The sequence below is a fragment of the Artemia sp. Qi Xiang Cuo genome, chromosome 13 (assembly GCF_049724085.1).
Source record: "Artemia sp. Qi Xiang Cuo chromosome 13, ASM4972408v1, whole genome shotgun sequence".
Taxonomy (NCBI): domain Eukaryota; kingdom Metazoa; phylum Arthropoda; class Branchiopoda; order Anostraca; family Artemiidae; genus Artemia; species Artemia sp. Qi Xiang Cuo.
Window position 1 is genome coordinate 22,150,469 of NC_142806.1, and position 21,072 is coordinate 22,171,540.

Below are 21,072 nucleotides of genomic sequence, written 5' to 3' on the forward strand. Positions count from 1 at the left end.
CCCTCCTAGTTGCCCTGCCATTCACTTTCGACTATTAAAAAGGACACTAGCTCTTTTGAGTTTCCAATCGAATGAGCGTTTTTTGAAGTTTCTACGAAAACACCTTCAATACAAACCTTATATACCCCCAGCGTAAACTTAAAACACTTGCCCCGAGAGTTTTAGGGGAGTGTCCTCCTCAAAACATATTTTGTAGCTGAAAATCAGCTACGCTGAACAAAATGGCTATCTCAAAATTTTGATTGGATGTTTGGGGAAAGGTGGGCGTGGGGGGGGGGGGCAAGTTGCCCTCCAATGACTTTCGACTATGAAAAAGGGCAATAGCCCTTTTAATTTCCAATTGAATGAGGCTTTTTGGAAGATTCTACGACAACACCTTCTATAAAAACCTTATATTCCCCCAGGGCATACCTTAATACCCTTGCCCCGAGGGTTATAGGGGAGTGTTCTCCTCAAAAAGATATTTTCTATGAGGAAATAAACTACGCTGAACAAAATTGCTATCTCAAAATTTTGATTGGATGTGTTTGGGGGAATGATGGTTGTGGGTGGGGGAAAGGGCTAGTTGCCCTCCAATCACTTTCGACTATTAATAAGGGCACTAGCTCTTTGAGTTTCCAATCGAATGAGCCTTTTTTGAAGTTTCTACGAAAACGCCTTCTATAAAAACCTTATATACCCCCAGGGTAAACTTAAAACCCTTGCCCCGAGAGTTGTAGGGGAGTATCCTCCTCAAAACATATTTTGTATCTGAAAATCAACTACGCTGAACAAAATGGCCATCTCAAAATTTTGATTGGATTTGTTTGGGGAAATGGTTGGCGTGGGGGGGCTATTTGCCCTCCAATCACTTTTGACTATGAAAAAGGGCAATAGTCCTTTTAATTTCTAATCAAATGAGCCTTTTTGGAAGATTCTACGACAACGCCTTCTATAAAAACCTTATATGGCCCAGGGCATAACTTACAACCCTTGCCCCGAGGGTTTTAGGGGAGTTTCCTCCTCAAAAAGATATTTTCTATCTGAAAATAATCTACGCTGAACAAAAAGGCTATCTCAAAATTTTGATTGAATGTGTTTGGGGGATTGATGGGCGTGGGGAGGGGGCTAGTTGCCCTCCATAACTTTCAACTATTAAAAAGGGCAGTAGTCCTTTGAATTTCCAATCGAATAAGCGTTTTTTGAAGTTTCTACGACAAACCTATAAAAACCTTATATGCCCCCATGGCATAACTTAATATCATTGCCCCGAGGGTTGTGGGGGAGTTTCCTCCTAAAAAATATATTTTCTATGAGGAAATAAACTACGCTGAATAAAATGGCTATCTCAAAATTTTGCTTGGATGTGTTTGGGGGAATGATGGGCGTGGGAGGGGGAGGGCTAGTTGCCCTCCAATCACTTTCGACGATTAAAAAGGGCTCTAGCTACTCCAATTTCCAATTGAATGAGCCCTTTTCGAAGTTTCTATGAAGACGCCTTCTATAAAAACCTTATATGCCCCCAGGGCATAACTTAAAACCCTTGCCCAGAGGGTTTAAGGGGAGTGTCCTCCTCAAAAACATATTTTCTATCTGGAAATCAACTACACTGAACAAAATAGCTCTCAAAATTTTGATTGGTTGTGTTTGGGGAAAAGGTGGGGGTAGGGGGCGGGGGTGGGCCTAGTTGCCCTCTAATCTCTTTCGACTATTAAAAAGGGAACTAGCCCTTTGAATTTCAAATCGAATGACCCTTTTTTGAAGTTTCTACGACAACGCCTTCTATAAAAACCTTATATGGCCCCAGGTCATAACTTACAACCGTTACCCCGATGGTTGTGGGGGAGCGTCTTCCTCAAAAAGATATTTTCTACAAAAAAATCAACTACGCTGACAAAATGGCTATCTCAAAATTTTGATTAGATGTGTTTGGGGGAATGCTGGGCGTGGAGGGGGGGGTCTAGTTGCCCTCCAATTTCCGATCGATTGAGCTCTTTTCGAAGTTTCTCTGACAAATTGTAGAAACGAGTTTTTATTAGTAAGAAAATGCAAATAAATAATACATTGTGTCCACATCGTGTTTTACTTGGGTAGCGCCATCGCGCTACCTATAATAGATTTACAAATTAAACATTTTTTAGTAGCCTACTGTTTATGCCAAGTTTTAATATGAGTCATTTATTCTAAGTCGTTTCCCCAATAACGGGCCATTGAGCCCTTTGGGATATTGTTTTTATTGTTGTTTATTTATGGAAATAAATGGAACTTGATCTTCCCAGTAGCAAATACTATATGTAAACAATGGACAAATTTCATAACTTACAGGCCTCTCCCCACGGTCTTTTGGGGTCATTTTACACCTAAAGATATAATTTTATTTGATCTTTCAACTCTATTGAACAAAATGGATATTTGAAAATTTTGATCAGATATTTTCGATGAAAAAAAGGCGTGGGAGGGGGCTCAGTTGCCCTCCAATCTTTTCGGTCACTTAAAAAGGGCATTAGAGCCTCAAATTTCCGTTTGAAAGTATTTTCGAACGGACCATCATTTTCGAATCGGACCATCTGATTGTCTAGGATAATCATGTCGATCCTATCTGTCCTGAAAAAAAAAAAAAAAAAAAAAAAAAAAAAAAAAAAACGAATCTGTGATCTGTCTTCTGGCATAATAAGCAAAATTCCACGTTTTGCAGATAGGAGCTTGAAACTTTTACTATAAGGTTCTCTCGTATGCTGAATCTGATAGTGTGCTTTATCATTAAGATTCCTTTAATTTTAGGGTGTGCTTCCCCGCCGGGCCAGTGTTTACCCCTCCCGCCGGAAAGTATCCCTCCACGGGGTAAAACGTAGAAAATACCCCCACACGGAAACTACCCCCCTCCCGCATATACAAAATAGAAAATGATGGTATAATAGAAAAAAAAACCAAAAGGATAGAAAAAAAATCCATGAAACAGGCTATCATAGGCAAGCACACTAGCGCTGCCTAGATAAATAGCGATGTTGGCACAATATACAATATATTTGATTTTATTATTATTTTTTGTTTTAGACCATGACACTTTGTATAGAAGGAGTTCTCATAAAAATTTCAAAAAAGGGTCATTCGATTGTAAATTGAGAGGGCTAGTACCCTTTTAATAGTCAAAAGTGATTGGAGAGCAAATAGCCCCCCCACACAAATCATTTCCTCAAGCACTTCCAACAAAAATTTTGAGATTACTATTTTGGTCCTTGGATATGCCCTGGGAGGGGGCATATAAGACTTTTATAGAAAGCGTGGTAGCATAAACTTTAAAGGGCGCAAATTGGATTGGTAATCAGAATTTCTAGTGTCCTTGTAAGAGTGAAAGTGATCGTAAGGCAGCAAGACCCCCCTCCCCCCTCCACAAACACACACACACATCGCATTATTCCAAAATGTATATAATAGACATTTTGGATAGCCATTTTACACAAGATAGTCCAAATATCATATATGAAAACTTTTGGAGTTGAAAAAAAAACAAAGCCTGGGGGCAAGGGTTGTAAGTTATGTCCCGGAGGCATTTAAGTTCTTACGGAGGGAATTGTTGTTTCACTTTAGAGGAGGCTCATTTGGTTGAAAACTGGATGTTTTAGTTCCCTTTTAAGAGTCAAAAGTGATGGAGGGCAGCTAGCCCAACCCCCTCTCCAACTATCCCTCTTTTCATGAAACGTAAGTATCGCCATAGCAGGTTACATTATTAAGTTAGACCCTTCAGGGTAAGTTGTGGCAGATCATGAGCTTGCCCAAAGACACTATGTGTACACTTTTAGTACTACTTCTACAGTTACTGTAACTAACGACAATTAGGGCATTAAGTTAAAATGTTTAAGGGGAGTTACAATTGAATGAAAAAAACTATAGACAACCATATTTTCATATAGTTGAGAATCTCGATTCAGGAATTAAATTTTCAATTCATATAGGGTCTTATAGGATTTATCAAAGGATAAATTGTAGAGATTTCACTTACTTTACATACAAGAGAGGAACGTCCAAACAATTCAAATTCATGTTGAGAACTTGTCCACGATCCTATGGCACTGGCACTTTTTTACAAAAGCCAAAGCAAATTTCGAAGGAATTTCGCCATTGATATATGAAGAATCGATGTAGGTACTTGAACCTGTGGCAATATAACGTTGATTGTTGATTGTGTGAGGAACGAGCAGTTTGATGTTATTTCCAGAGACTCTTAGTTTTTCAATCGCCAAAGCAACAGAACTCATAACCTGTTTTTTTCGCAGAAGAAGTATGGCTGAGGTAAGATTGACACTGGCATTGGGTTCTGCATCAAGTGTTTTTCTCAAGATGAAATTGGATGGAGCGAGATGTAACTTTATATCAATTTTAACATTGGGGGGCATCCATTGAAATATATCAAATATATCATGATTGAGTCTACCAGTATCAAAATTTGATATATAGACATAACCTATTGCCAGACCTCTCAGTTTCTTATAGGACATTGGATTCGTCAACATAAATTGTATGTAGCTTACACAGTTTGATAGATTATTGCTAGTGCTCACCAATGTTTTATTTATGTAGACACATATTTGTTTAAACAAATTCTTTAGTATACCATTTTCATTGAAAAATCCATCGACGGTGGAGGGAGCTATATTGTTTGACTTTTTCTTCACCGCAAATTTTAAATCAATAAACGTGAATGTCAAATCTATGAAGTAGTCTACATTGGAATAAATTTGAAAGTGTATGTTTTTTAAGAGCAAAAAACGTGTTTTTTTTTTATTTTGAACATTAGCACCCCTTGGTCGAACGTATAAAGTTTAAATTCATAATCAGCGCTATCGATTATCCTATGTTATATAGTCAAACCTTCTGCTGCTTACTGATCACCCAACAATCACTTTTTTGACGAGTGGGTCTCTGACTATATATAGTATAACAAACAAAAGACATTAAAGTGATTAGCGCTATGTACGACAATAATACTGTGTAATTATTCTTGGAAATGAAGGTAGCAGACGGTTTCATATTAAGTCAAGAGCTAAGCAAGGTTGTGTTTTATCACCATTTAAATGGATTATTGTGATGGACTTTGTCTTAAGGAAGACAGAAAAGGCAATGGGAGAGCACAGAATCAAACCGGGAAGAAAGACTTTCCTAGATTTAGATTATGTTAACGGTTAAAGATTCTCAGATGAAAGTTTGACCAAAATGAATGAACTTTTTGAGGTTTTCAAATTTAGATTCCTAAAATAGGTTTGAAAGTTGATATTAAGAAAACTATATCCCTAAGGCTAGAAATAAATGAAAATGAAAAGGTGATGCTGGGTAGTGAAAAAATCGATCACGTAGGCAGCTTCTCTTAACTTGATAGTATTATTAGTAAAGATAGTGGGAGCAATGAAGATGCTAAAAGTAAAATAGCCAGGCCTCAGAGTGATTATCTACAGTCGAAAAAAGATAAAAAAAAAATTAGGAAGATAAGTGTGCAAACAAAGATTGAAATATTGAAGCTGCAGCGACAACCAGGGGTGTCCCGAAAAGGATGGGGCACACTGCCTCGTAAGTTTTTTGGCATTCGGTAAAATTTTCACTGAATATAAAAATTTTGGCAGAAATTTTTCAAAATTCCCGATTTCTGCAGAAAATTAAACAAAAATCAGGTTGCGATCCGGTAAATTACACGATGTTCATTCCCTCAGTGAAAAGAGGTTTGGAACACTCTTGGTGATGACAGTGGTTAATTATGGTTCTGAAGCATAGGTGCTATAAAATACGTAGGAAGATTTTCTAGAGAAATTTACAACGGATTGTCTAGGGTACCCAGCTGACTAATTGTATTTCAAAAAATAAGCTGTACAAAAAGTAAGGTTCAATCCCAATTTCTAGAGCTTTAATGAGAGGATGGTTGAAATGGCAAGGGCACGTTCTGCGGATGAAGAACGACAGATATTCAAAAACTGTTCCTTTCAACCAACCACCTCAGGCTAAATGGAAAGCATGTCGTCCGCTGCTGGGTGGAAAAATGTCAAAGAGATAATTAAGGAAAATTGCAACTTCCTAGAAGGTATTAAAGAGGGAGACTTTGAATAGATTGGCTTGCCTGCTGCGATGAGTTGTTAGCACTAGTAGTGGTAGCTTACCGCTTAACTTCTAATTTTCGTGAAAAAATTGTAAAGATACCGAAGGTAGACAAGCACAAACACCAAGTAGGGTTTATTTAGCTGTCGACTTGTTCAATTGCAGTAATATTTTGTAAGGGAGTGTCATCTATCACGACGTAAGCATCACAATTTTTGAAAGGGAAAAAGTTAAATTTTAATTTAAATAAGATTTGGAAGATTTAAGTTAAAAACCCAACTGAGATCATAGAAATTGTCTTCGAAACCTAGAGCTAAATATAAAGAGACTAAGGTAAGTACTAGGTATAGACTAGTCTTTCATGCAGTTTTGTAAACCTAAAAATTATCTAGGCCTAGGCTATCTTAAATCAGACTTGCTAGCAACATGGAATAGTCCATTGTAGGCCATTATTGATGATAATTGTGTGAGACATCTGCAGCATCCCAGTGCATGAGCCATGATCTATTCACCCACTCCTTGCCAAGATTGGCTTTAAAGATGATAATGGGTTAAATCTCTAGTTGGCCTTATAATTTAGCTAAGATGGAAGTGAAAATTTAATTTGGTAAAATTATACTTTAGCTACTTTTGGCTATCTTGGAAAGGAGTTAGGTTAGGAAAATGAAACTTTCAGGGATAGATCTACAGGCTAAAGTAGGGTAAAAGACCAATAGACTATCCAATTGAACAAAATTATGTAAAACTTAAGACCTCATATCTTGTAATCAAATTAGAGTTGAAAAGGTTTGTATAAACCAATGAATAGCTAAAAATCCAAGCTATACAGTAACATTAAAGTTATTTAAGATCATTCACTGAAAATGATTAGTTTATTGACTTACCTAGAAAGACCTCTTTAGGAAATATCAATTACCCTATTTTGATGTAAATATCTTTTGGTCAATATCTACGAAACCATATTATTGAGTTAGGACAAAAGTGAATACACCATTCGATGCCTTTTTTTATGCTGATTACGAATATAATAAGCATTTCTATTAGAAATGAGTTTCAGCCCCCCCCTTCAATTGGCCAATTCAGGGTTAGGTTAGGTTAGGTATAGCCTATATAGGGGGGGGGGGGCTGAAATTCATTTCTGATAGAAATGCTTATTATACTTGTAATCAGCATAAATAAAGGCAACAAATGGTGTACTCACTTTATTCCTAACTCAATAATATGATTTTGTAGATATTGACCTATCTTTTTAGTGTTTCAGTATTATTCACATATTAATAGAAAGCTGATTGTCTTCTGATTCTAAAAATCTAAGTTTTATTTCTTGATTTTTATTCTATAAATCACAAATATTAAATATATATTTTTTTCATTTCACTTGCTTGTCAAAACAGAGATCACACATTTGATTTATGATGACAAATTACTCCTACTGGGCTGGCTCTAGTGAGAGATGATTGGGTCTACACTTGCATTGTGTCATACTGTAGTAAAAAAGAGGCAGTCCAAAAACCCATTGCTATTTTTCCAAAATGCCAAAGAAAGGTGGTCTTAAACTTACCTCCCATTTACATCAGAAATAAAATATACCCCTACCCCCCTAATGTGCAAATATGTACCCTGAATTGGTATGTATAAGAGTGGGGGTAGAATTCATTTGCAACAAAAATGATCATTATATTTGTAAAGAGCATAAAAAAAGGCATCAAGTGGTATATTTGCTTTAGTTGTAAGTCAATAATATGATTTCTTTAAAATTTACCTACAGATCTAGCCTATTTATATTGAAATTATTTGAAAAAACTATGTTTTCTAAAGAGTTAAAGAGGCTGAGTTACAAGGTCAAACCTTAAAACGTACAGGGATTAGGAGGCACAGTTGGGGGCTGCCGCCCCCAAACCCCCCTTTTGCAGCCTTTAAATAAAAAAACAATTCTTTAAACTGAAAGTAAGGAGCGACATTAAATGTTAAAACAAACAGAAATTATTCCGTATATGAAAGGGGCTGTGCCCTCCTCAACGCCTTGCTCTTTATGCTAAAATTTTTATTGTTTAAAAAAAAGAGTTGTGAGAAAGTCAAACCTTAGCGTAAAGAGCAAGGCATTGAGGAGGGCACAGCCCCTTTCATATACGGAATAATTTCTGTTCATTTTAAGATTTAATATTGCTCCTTACTTTCAGTTTCAAGAATTTTTTTTTTTTAAGGCTGCAAAAGCTGGGGGTTTGGGGGGCGGCAGCCCCCAATTGTGCCTCCTAATCCCTGTACGTTTTAAGGTTTGACCTTGTAACTCAGCCTCTGTAACTCTTTAGAAAACATAGTTTTTTTCAAATAATTTCTGCACGTTTTTGTACAGTTTATTACTTATTATTGCTTGACTAACTGTTAGCTGATTTGACAGCTTGTGGGCTCTTATAGGAAAACGAGCCTGCGTTTTCACGGGCTCTTATAGGAAAACGATAAGAGCCGGGTTATAGCAGGTTCTTATAGGAAAACAAGGTTTTTTGTAAATGTAAATTCAGGAGATAATTTTTTTGGTCTGAAAATATCAAAAGGCCCTAACAGGTCGAATTCTGCTTCGAATGAGTCCTCATTCACCCGGATCAGTTGCCAACTGTGGCCTGTAGGCATGGATAAGAAAAAAAAAGAAATGATGAATTTTAAGTGGCTATATTTGTTTTTTTGAAAACAGGGAAGGATTGATCGGATTGAGCTGTAATTTCGAGGATAAGCTCCCGGGCCCTAGGAAAGCTTAACCTCTAAATTTCAGCCCAATAGGACAACGTTAAAGGGGGGCTGTGGTGGGAGGGTCAAAACTTCCGGCCCAGTTTACCCCATGAAGATAAAGTCGGAGGAGGATGATATTTTGCAAGTTTCTTAGCTTGAGCTTGGGCTACAAAATGCGATTACCGCCGTCTCTCTGCGACCTCTAGGACCTGAAATTGCTTAACATTGTGGTGGGTCGCCTCTTTATAGAGGCACAAGTGTGCCTCCTTGATTTTGGCAAAACAATATTTTACTTTAATTTTCAGTTATTCATTTCTTTTTCTCTGGCTTTAGTTCTGAAAACGTAATTCCTGTTATTTGAGTAGAATTTTAAGCCATGTCAATGTGTTTTTCAAAATTTACAAAATGTATTTGCATATCTTTAAAACCTTATAAATTGGGACTGAGCAAAGTTGTTAAGCTGAAAACAATTTTGTTGTACTTTATTTAAGTACAAAATCCATTTTGCAAGTTTTCACTTGTGTAATACATAAATGTTTAAATGTCAGGATCCTATAGAGAGAGAAGGAGGGGAGCTAGATAGTTCAAATTAGCCTACTTTCCTGGGATATACTTAAGCCTCTAGACCCATTCCTGACAGTTTTATTCTCCTAACCTAACCCCTTTCCAAGATAGTCAAAAGTAGCTAAAGTATAATTTTACCTTCATTTCTGACAAAAATTATTATTATATTTGTAAAGAGCATAAAAAAAGGCATCAAGTGGTATATTCACTTTTTTTGTAACTCAATAATATGATTTGGTAAAAATACCATTTCATTTTGTAACCACACAAAGAAGTTATCAACACTAGTTAAGTTATTAAAAAGTGGTTAAAAACTTATCACCAGTTCATAAATGGGTTGTTCAGAGTAACATATTCCAAAACTACTTATTTATAGTAATGCAAATCTTGTATATTAGGCACCTCAAATATCAACTACTTTCCTACTGTTTCAATGTTTTCAAATCCTGTTCACAAAAATAGTGCTGAATTTTGCAATTAGAAACTTTGCTGTTGAGAATCCAGGGTATATATTTACACATTATGGGGGTGGGTAAATTTCATGGTAAATTTACAGCAGGACCATATAATTTAACTAAGATGGAAGTGAAAACATCATTTGATGCTTTTTTATGCTATGTCATTATTCATAAAAAATACCTTTGGGGCACCTTTAAGGGGGTCCAAAGGTAACATTTTCATTTTCATATTAGCTAAATTATAAGGCCTGCTAGCAATTTACCTGTAATGGTTAGTTGACTCACAGTTGTCTTGTTTAATCTCTTTCAGAGGCTTATGATGTTGTTGAAGAAGGTATAGTTTCTTTTCCTTGTGTTTACATGATTACAGAACAACTTTGTTGACTGACCTCTGGTTTATGATTGTTGGGTAAGCTGAAACAAGTATTTGTCATCATAATTGACCAAGTTTTAGGGCACTATCATGCCACCTCTTCATCAATGCCATTACTATGTCAGAGCTGGTAGCTTGTGGCTCTGCAGTTGAGAAGTGTAGCCTAGGGTAAAAGACCTCTTTTTGGGAATGACCACTTTTCTTTGGCATTCCAGAAAAATAGAGACAGGTTTTGAGACTCCCTTTTTTACTACAGCATGACACAATATGAGTGTAGACCCAGTCACCTTCCAGTTCTTCCTTGTGTAGACCCTTTGAGCTGTCCCTACAAAAGACACAACTACTGTCAGATTGGAAAATATCCTATATAACACCAATCCACAAAAAAAGGCCCCAAAGATTATGCAGAAAGTTACCATCATATCAGCATCACTTCTGCAGTTGTAAAGGTTCTTGAGAGATTTTCCAACAGAGCTCTAATTCAGCAGCACTTGGAAGTTAACAACATTCTCACTTCCACTCAACATGACTTCAGATTTTGAGATCTGTTGATACTAATCTAATACACAAATACAAGTATGTTACATCATTGTTAGATAATGATTTGCCTGCCAACATGGCGCTCCTGGACCTCTCAAAAGCATTTGACAGGGTTTGCCATGAATTCCTCATCACCAAACTAAAAGCAGCAGCTGTTATTGATGTTATTGTACAGTGGATACAGAGTTTCCTTTCAGAAAGAACAAAAGTTGTAAGAGTTCATGACTCTAAAGGTGTCCTTCATTTCTCCATGTCTACAACTGTTTTAAGCAGCATTCCCTAAGGGACCATTTTTGGGCCAACTCTCTTCAACTTACATATAAATTATGCACCCAATCTTCTCTCAAACCATCTCCTCACTCTTTATGCTGATGATTCAAAACTTGTTGGTAAAGCAGCCACAACGTCTGACCTGCAATCTATCCAAAAGGACCTTGATATTCTTGGGACTTGGGCTAATACATAGCTCCTCTCTTTCAATGCTGACAAATGCTATGGAATCCACTTTGGTAATCAAAATACACATCAGCAGTACCATCTCTAAGTTAACCCCCTTTTTGCAGTCCCTGAAGAAAGAGACCTTGGAGTCATTGTTGATTGTCAACTTAAGTTTAGCAACCATGCAAAATCTGTATCGTTGTCTGCCCTCCAGTCTCTCGGATTGATCAAAAGAACCATCTCTAGCAGACGCCCAAGTGTGTTAATGAAGCTGTAAAAGGCACTAGTTTGCCTGTACCTAGTGGTGGGGATGTCCCTGGCATCACACTACATCAAGAAGGACAAAGAAATACTAGAAAAAGTTCAATAAAGAGCAAACAAAATGGTAGAAGGCCTCAAACAAATGCTGTATAAAGAGCATTTACATCACTTGAAGCTTCCTACTTTTGCATACCTGAGGAAACGTGGTAACATGATAATGACCCATACAATTATTTCCAAAAATGTTCTCCCTAGTTTTTTTACCCCTCCCCCCTAGAACATTATGGGACTAAAGGGTATTCCAAGAAAATCTTCAAGAAATGCTCCATAATCCAAGAAAGAAGCCATTTTTTCAGCCAACAAGTAACAAACTTGTGGAATCAACTGTCTGAAGATATAGAAGCTGCTGATTCAACAGGTGCATTCAAGCAAAATCTTGACAAAGAATGGCTACAGCAAGAGTTTCTGTACAACTGTGAAGATTCTGAGTCATCAATCCAAATTTAGCAAACCTTTTGACACTTAAAAAGGAGCTAGAAGTTCCAATTTTCAACCAAATGAGCCTCTTCTAAAGTTAAAGAGCCATCCCTTCCATAAATGCTTTAAATGCCCCACAGCATAACTTATAACCCTTGCCCCCAGGCTCTGGTGGTTTGTACCAACACCAAAACCCTTGCTGTATGATCTTTGGACTATTTTGAATAAAATGACTGTCTCATTTTTTTTTTATGCATTTTGTAAAACATGACATGTTGAGGGGGGATAGCTACCCTCAGATCACTTTGACTCTTAGAAAGGGGTACTAGAAATTCATATTTCCAATCCAATTTACTTACAGTTACAGGAGCAAATCGACAGGGTCCTAGGTAGAAACATGATGTTTTTACTGGGAGATTTAAACGCCCAGGTTGGTAGAAATAGGGATAGATGGTATCCTAGCCTAGGTAAATTTGGTGTAGGAAAAGAAAACAGTAATGGATGCATAAGGCTCATAAGTTAATATGGTATTCACGTGATGGTAAGACAGCAAACCTTATTGATTATGTTATTGTAAACCAAAGACTGGCAGGATCAATAGAAGATACTAGGGTATATGGGAGTGCTGTTATTGATGTTAAAAGTAAAGATCACCATCTAGTAGTGTCAAGGGTTAATTTAAAGCTGAAATATTTGAAGCATAACTACCTCCCGGGAAGTTGTGATGTTGGTAGACTCCATGATAAGAATTTGAGAGAAACTTTCCAGGAACAGTTGAATACTAAACTTCAGAGTTTAAAATTTGAAAATGTGGAAGATGGTTGGAATAATTTTAGAAAAATAATTTGTGAAGTTGCTGAAGGTGTCTTAGGGAAAAAAGCTAGAACTGCAGCTAAGAATATTAGTGAAAAAGCTTTATATTTGATAGAAAGGAGAAAGGACTTTTACAAGAATTACCTTATTGATAGATTGTATGAAAACAAAAGGAATGTAAAGAAAGTGGAGAAAGCATTAAAATATGAACTAAGGAGGTGTGAAGTGAAGGCCATGTATAAAATTGCCAAGGATCTGGAAGATGCAGCTAGACGACATAATAGAAAAATATTGTACTGGTATGTTAACAAATTGAGAGGGAGTAGTCAATGCAGACTTGGCCCAGTTAAAGATAGAAATAGGGCCTAGATGAAAGTGTGAGCAAAATGAATGAAGTTTTAGAGGTTTTGTAAGTTGAGAGTGCTAGAATAGGTTTGAAAATTAATGTTAATAAGACTAAGCCACTAAGGCTAGGAATAAGTGAAGATGAAAAGGTGAAGTTAGGTAATAAAAAGATTGATCAGGTGGACAGCTTCACTTACCTTTGTAGTAGGCTATTATTAGTAAAGATGGTGGGAGCAGTGAAGATGTCAAAAGTAGAATAGCCAAGGCACAGGGTGTTTTTTCAGAGTTAAAAAAAGTTTGGAAGAATAGGAAGATAAGTCTGCAAACCAAGATTAGAATATTAGAAGCTACAGTGGTCAAATATGGCACTGAAGCATGGGCGCTCCAAAAAGCGGATGAAGATTTGCTAGATGTTTTCCAGAGAAATTGCTTAAGGATTGTTCTGGGTACCTGGCTGACTGAATGTATTTCAAACAATAGGCTATATGAAAAATGGGGTTCAATTCTGCTCTCTAGGGCTATAATGAAAGAAAGGTTGAGATGGCTTGGGCATGTTGTGCAGATGAAGGATGACAGATTTCCAAAGATTGTTCTTTTTAACCAACCGTCTAAGTCTAAACAGAAAGCAGGTTGTCCTCGTCTTGAGTGGGAGGACCTCATAAAGAAAGATTTAAAGGAAATGGGAACTTCATTGGCGGGTGTCAATAGAAAGGCTTTGAATAGATTGGGATGGAGGAGGAGCGTGCATAGCTGTGTTGGCCTCAGGCAGCTTGGTGCTGTGGTGAGTTGTTAGTTGTAGTACTAGTAGTAATGAGTCCCCTCTGAAGCATATATGACCACCCCTATTCTATAAGAACCTTATATGCCCCCAGGGCATATAATAGAGAGTTCTGGGGGTCGGATTGTCTTCCTTATAGACATAATTTCCGGACCCTTCGACTACAATGAACCAATTTGCTATCTCCATATTTTAATCAGACGTTTTTGCGGAAATGATGAGCATGGAGGGGTGGGGGCTGGTTGCTCTCAAATCACTTTTGTCTGTTGAAAAGGGTACCATAAGTTCCACTTTCAAATCAAGTGAGCCCCATCTGAAGTTTGTAGGACCACCCATAACATAATAACCTTATATGCCCTCAGGGCGTGACTTACAACCTTATCTCTGGGGCACTGGTTACTCTAGGGTTGTGTCAACCCTAGAGGCATTGTTATATTTTTTTTTACTATTTTAAGCAAAATTGCTATCTCACACTTTTAACCAGGTTTGGTTAAGGGGGTTAGCTGAGAGGGGGAGGGGGCTTCCTGCCCTTAATCCGTTTTGACTCTTAAAAGGGAACTGGAACTTCCCATTTTCGCCCAAATGAGCCTCCTCTAAAGTTTATACAACCATCCCTTTTATAGAAACCTTGCATGCCTCCAGGGCATAACTTACAACCCTTTCCCCCAGGCTCTGTGGGGTTTTTCAACACCAAAAGCTTTGTTATATGATATTTAGACTTTTGTTTGAATAGAATGGCTATCTCAAAATTTCTATTAGATGCATTTCGAGACAATACTACGTGTGCGTGTGTTTGAGCAAGGGGTAGCTGCCCTCTGATCACTTTGACCCTCAAAAATGGCTCTAGAGCTTCTGATTACCAATCCAATGAGTCCCCTCCGAAGTTTGTTTGACCTCGCTTTCTGTAAAAAAAACCTTATATACCCCCAGGGCATAACTTACAACCTTTGCCCTGAGGACTGTGTGTGTGTGGGGGGGGGGGGCGTCATCTTCAAAGACATAATTTCCGGACCTTCAAACTCCGTTGAACCAAATGGCTATCTAAAAATTTTGATTGGATTTGTTTGGGGAAAGGGTGGGCTGGGGGGGAGGGTTAGTTGCCCTCCAATCACTTTCGACTATTAAAGAGGGCACTAGCCATTTCAGCTTCAAACAAATGAATCTTTTTGTATCTGATCGAAATTTCAAGAGAGCTATTTTGTTTAGCATTGTTGAACAGTCCAGTATTGGGGATGTCAACCTCCCCTTTTTGGTACTTCAAACACCCAGGTGACTGAATGATATATATGTTTTTTTTTTTTATCTGCACAAATTTAACCAAATGTACTGTATTGAATGCCCATATTTTCCTTCAGAATCTCTTCTTTGTAACTTTGTTTTCTGCAAACTTAGAAATAACCTCATCAAAATCTGTTTGCTAAACCGTTTTCAATAGATAGCATGGCTGAGCTTGAATGTTGAGCTTGGCTCATAGTAGATCTGAAATAACTTTTGCCGTAATAAGCTTGAGTTTAGAAAAACTCCTCTCGATAGAAGAAACAGAAACATATAATGTCAGGTAAAACCTTAATGCTAAAGTTAAATAAAAAATAGAGTCTGGAAGCTCATATTCAACTATAAACTGCAGTAGTACCAACTCTCCTTCAGATCTACTTCTTCAAGAGTGTTTGCCACCTGTAAAAACCTCCTCAAACGTGGGATTTCATTTAACATGGGTCCTGAAGATATTTCTTCGTAATTCTCAACTAAACAGCCCACTAATTTCACACTTCAGTTTCTGAACTCTTTAGCAAGTTCCTGGTCTCCAAGATAGCAAACCAAAGTAATGTTCCTTCCATGCCTTGGCAAAGAGTGTTAATTTCTTGTTAAACATGTCAATGCACTGTAACATCGATTTTTCTGTTCTTCTTGCATATCCCTTCTTCATTTTGGAATAATTCTCCAATCTAACTCTCTTATATTTTCAGAGCTTTGAAAATTAAACAGAATAGCAAAAGAAAACAAAATTTAAACTCACGGTCCAGCTTTCTAAAATAATTCTCTTTGCATCGATGCTCAGAATTACAATGAGCGTAAATGTGTTCAAATGAAATTCTTTACCACGAGTCACAAGAGAATCTTTGATGAAATGATATAGTCCTATAAACATTATGCTTTTAATAGCATAGGAAAAAAGATCAGTAATCCAATAATCTATGTCTGGCATTACTTGGAAAGTAATGAAAAAATTATGTCAAGTTGAGTTAAAGTGATAGTTACTAGGGGTGGATTGTCATTAGTGATAAATCACTAGGGGTGACAGCCCTGAACGAAAGAGTATTTTTGAGGAACCGATCTTTTTTGGGGAAGACAGGTTTTTGGAGAAATCCCGAAAATTCGGGGATAGTGGAAGCACTAGTATTTTCAGACAACATCTGCCAACAAATTTTACTAGGCCATGCAAACTGCCAAGTACCATTGTACACAAGTACAACTTGTGTTTTGATAGCTTTTCTTTGAGCAAACTTTATTTTTATATATAAAAATGGCATTTTCAGACAGAATCTGCCAACAAATTTCAAAACTACCAAGCGCTACTTTGCTACCCCACTTTTGGCACGGCGGGCCCTAATCAATTATAAGTCCTTTTAGACAAATTTTTGTCACCCCGTCAGGCCTGGCACCTGCGGTGGTCTCCCCCCCCCCTCACCGAACCCCACTTCCTACGCTACTGGAAGACACGGACATTTTTGCGGTTTGGAGGTAATAGGCCAGTGATGGATCCAGGAAGGCGAGGGGCGCGCACACCCCTAATGTTGTTTAAAGTAGCGTAATTTTCTTAATTAGCGCAAGTTCGTGTTAATCAAACTTGCTCCTAACGCAACTTTATCAGATCAACCTATTTTGCCCCCCCCCCTAAAAAAATCCTGGATCTGCCCCTTAGACCTTTGTGGTTTGAGCTGGTATCCAGTTTTGTGAGTCCACTCATTACAGACAGCTTACTTGAGGTCAATATCAAACAGTTCGTGATAACGAACTGTAAGTGAGGAGCGACCCGGCTCAATAGTAACCAAAACTCGAAAAAACTGAATTTTGATCCCAATAGATACATCAAACGAATCAAATTTCAATGCTGATTTAAAATATATATGTTTAATCAAGTTTAGTCTTGCCCGTAAAAATTTACGCGCCTGAGAAAATTTGCCTGATTTTCGAAAAGAGGGAAACACCCCTTAAAAGCTATAGAACCTTAATGAAAATCACACAATCAGATTCAGCGTATCAGAGAACCCATACTGTAGAGGTTTCAAGCTCCTATCTGCAAAAATGTGGAATTTTGTATTTTTTGCCAGAAGAAAGATCACAGATGCGTGTTTATTTGTTTTTTTTGTTGGTTTGTTGTTTTTTTTTCAGGGATGATCGTATCGACTCAGTGGTCCTAGAATATCACGGGAGGGCTGATTCGAACGGAAATTAAAAGCTCTAGTGCCCTTTTTAAATGACCAAAAAAAGGAGGGCAAATAGGCCGCCTCCCACACTCATTTTTTCCAAAGTCACCCAATCAAAATTTTGAGATAGCCATTTTGTTCAACATGGTTGAAAATATAACAAATATGTCTTTTAGGATGACTTAATCCCCCAAAGCCGCCGGGGGGAGGGTTGAAAGTTATGAACTTTACCCAATGTTTACATATAGTAATGGTTATTGGGAAGTATACTGACGTTTTAAGGGATTTTTTCTGGCAATGGGGGGGGGGGGTCGGGGGTTAAGTGGGAGGATCTTTCCATGGAGGAAGTTTTCATGGGAAAAGGTACATTGCTATGAAGGGGGCGCCGAATTTCCCAGCATTATTAAAAAAACGATCAGAAATTAAATAAAAAGAAAAAATAAGGTTTCCCCTAAAAGTAAGGAGTAACAGCAAAACTTAAAACGAACAGAAATTATTACGTAGGCCTATATGATTGGGTTCGCCAGTTAGTCAGTACCTCGCTCTTTAAGCCAAAGGTTTTTTAGTACTTTCGTAAGAGCTATATATTCTAATTAACGGCCTTTGTGATTAAGGGGTCATTTTTGAGGAATTGGAACACTATTTGAACTTTAGCGTAAAGAGCGAGGTCTTGACTTGGGGGCGAACCCGCTAATATACGTATTAAAATATAAGAATGTAGAAGTTCGTTACATTAGTTAATTCTTAAGTTACTTATATTTATTACTAATAAAAATGTTCATAAATAAAATTTAACAACTTTCAAGAAAGTCATTTAACCAAATAAAAGTAAAATTAATATACAAATTTTGTTTGAATTATTCATGTTCTGTGAGCCAAAATCAAAACCTGCATTAATTTAAAAACGTTCAAAAATTAAATAAAAAAAACATGTTTTTTTTTAACTGAAAGTAAGGAGCAACATTAAAACTTAAAACGAACAGAAATTATTCCGTATATGAAAGGGGCTGCTCCCTTCTCAGTGCCTCGCTCTTTGCGCTAAAGTTAGACTAAAAACTTAGTTTTAATAAAAACTTAGTAAACAATAAAAACAAACAAAAAAATCTCTCATTGCTTCCCAAAAACAAATACTAAATGTAGACACTACCGTAGTCCTATTTCATAACTTAAAACCATTTCCCCTGGGATTTGCAGGGCTGTCATCCCCAAAGGCATGGTTACTTGACTTTTCAACTATGCTGATCAATATGGCTGTCTTAAAATTTTGATCGGATGACTTTGGGAAAAAATGGGCGTGGCAGGGGTTCTAGCTGCCTCCCAATTGTTTTGATCCACCAATTACAGACAGCTTACTTGAGGTCAATATATCAAATAAAGCTGTCTACTTAGTTAATAAGCCGTTTTCCTCGCATGATTTTGGTGAAGAAAGTTGAACTCTAGCCTTGTTTTTTAAATGTAAGAAACGTTTAATGAACAGCCAAGTAATTCTGAGAAATCTAAATGAGTGACTTGAAACTGATAGATTTTAGAGCATTGAAGCTAAAAACCTGATCAATTCTCTAGTCTGTAGTCAGCCATGTACACTCGTCTGTATAGTATTGGTTATTGGGAAGTATACAGAAGTTTTCAGGGGGGATCTATTTTGGTAGTTGGGGGTGGGGGGGTGTTGGGTGTTACGTGGGAGTATCTTCCCATGTAGGAAGTTTTCATGGGGGAAGGGACATTTCTATGAAGGGGGCGCCCGATTTCCCAGTATTATTTAAAAAAAGATCAGAAATTAAATAATTTAAAAAACATTTTTTCAACTGAAAGTAAGGAGCAACATCAAAATTTAAAACGAACAGAAAGTAATATGTATATTATCGGGTTCACCCCCTACTTATTACCTCGCTCTATACGCTCAATTTTTTTTGTACTTTCATCAGAGCTATTTATACTAATTAACGGCCTTTGTGATTAAGGGGTCATTCTTAAAGAAATTTTTTTTTTTAAACAATTTTTTTTTCTTTCCACTGAAAGTACGGAACAACATTCAAACTCAAAAGAACAGAAATTGGTCCAAGCACGTTGGGGATAACCTCTCCTCAATACCTCGCTCTTCACATCAAAATTTCTTTTTGTATTTTAAATATCTCCCTACTCTAATTAAATGGCTTTTTTTTCAGGAGTTATTCATAAATAATTGGGGGGTGGGAAGTTACAATTAGTGTAACAAACAAGGTATTGAGGAGAGGGGCCCACTCCTCATAGATGAGAAAATTTCGGTTCGTCATAATTTTGTATGTTGCTCTTTACTTTAAGTTGAAATTTTTTTTTAAATAGTTTTTTTCAAATCATGCCGGAAATCCTCCCTCTATGGAAAATGTTTCCTGGAAATTCTTTCCTCTCAATGTCTCAATGGAAAGTTTCTCCCACGTAAAATTCCCCCATAGAGAATCTCTCCCGTAAAAAATACCCCGGCCCCCCTAGCGAAAATCCCCCAGACAATTTTAACTCCTTTGAAATTTTTCCTAGGTAATATCCCCTTTATATCTCCTCAAGTAAAACTAAATTGGCAAAGAGAAAGTGAGTCAAATAAAAACAATTTAGCATGATAATTCTGGTAAATTCTCCCGTGTATGATTTCACTTTGAAAGTTCATCCCCGAAACTTCCCTCCCCATGGATAAAATCTCCTCTTGAAAAATCCTCATTGCAGAAAATTCACCCTCCCAAAAAATCTCCGTTTACTTCTCAAAAACAAATACTAAATGTAGACACTAGTCATATTTCATAACTTACAACCATTTCCTCTGGGATTTCCAGGGCCGTGTCATCCCCAAAGGCATGATTACTTGACTTTTCAACTATACTGATCAATATGTCTGTTTCAAAATTTTGATCGGATGACTTGGGAAAAAATGGGCGTGGCAGAGGGTTTTAGCTGCCTCCCAATGGTTTTGGTCACAAAATGGGGAACAAGCACTGCAGTTTCTGCGTGAGCAAGTCCTCTCCTGATCTTATATGACCATTGGTTTAATGCGATCATCCTGACAAAAGAAAACAATACAGAAAAATACATAAATAACCACACAGACAAGATCTTTCTTCTAGCAAAAATTACTAAATTTCACATTTTTTCAGAGGGAAACTAGAATACCTTACAGTAAGATTCTTTGATATGCCGAATTTGATGGTGTGATTTTATTAAGATTTTGTGACTTCTTAGGGGCTGTATCGCCCTGTCTCAAATGCTACACAAATTTTCTCAGACTTCCATGGCTGTTGATGGATAAATGAGACTCGATGAATATCATATATCTGGAGTCGGCTTAAAACCATTTCACTTGATTTACCTATTGTTATCAAAATTCCGTGCTTTAGAGTTTTGGTTGTTATTTGACCGAGCTGCACCTTACTTACACTTTGTTGCCATTGGCTAGTTGGCTAAATGATTAAATGATCAGGCTTGGAATCCACTCTCAGAAAGGGCATTGGCGGCGGATATAGACATTAATTAAAAAAAAAAAATTATATAGATATCTCTGAGACCCATATTACAAGACTTCCATGACTTGATTAGATCAGTTTTTTTTTGAACTAAAGACTCCCTACTGAAAATATCGAAAGCTCTGACAGATGCAACTGCTGATGAAGCTTGCCTTGCATTGACTACTGAAACCCCACAAACTGGCTTTATTTTGTAGCGGCTGAATCGCAGGGTCTGTCATTGCACTTGCTTCTGTTGATACAGATTCCAGAGAGGCCAAATCCATGTCTCTTGCTATTTTACCCCAATTTGAAGAAGATCGTCAGGGGTGATATGTAATTTTTT

At 37.2% G+C, this 21,072-nt stretch overlaps 2 protein-coding genes across 4 annotated transcripts in view; one reads left to right on the forward strand and one right to left on the reverse strand.

Annotated features, from left to right (window-relative positions):
- The window catches only part of LOC148945075 (uncharacterized), a 67,107-nt gene that overhangs the window by 30,301 nt on the left and 15,734 nt on the right, over window positions 1-21,072 (reverse strand). The window lies entirely within an intron of this gene.
- The window catches only part of LOC148945076 (TATA-box-binding protein-like), a 41,854-nt gene that overhangs the window by 12,318 nt on the left and 8,464 nt on the right, over window positions 1-21,072 (forward strand). The window contains exon 1 of one of the 3 annotated variants that reach the window (XM_089099380.1): window positions 6,277-6,393. The exons of the other annotated variants lie outside the window; for them this stretch is intronic. The gene's annotated coding sequence lies outside the window, so the exon portion shown is untranslated. Of the gene's footprint in view, window positions 1-6,276; window positions 6,394-21,072 lie in introns of those variants that run through there. 3 annotated transcript variants of the gene reach the window in all.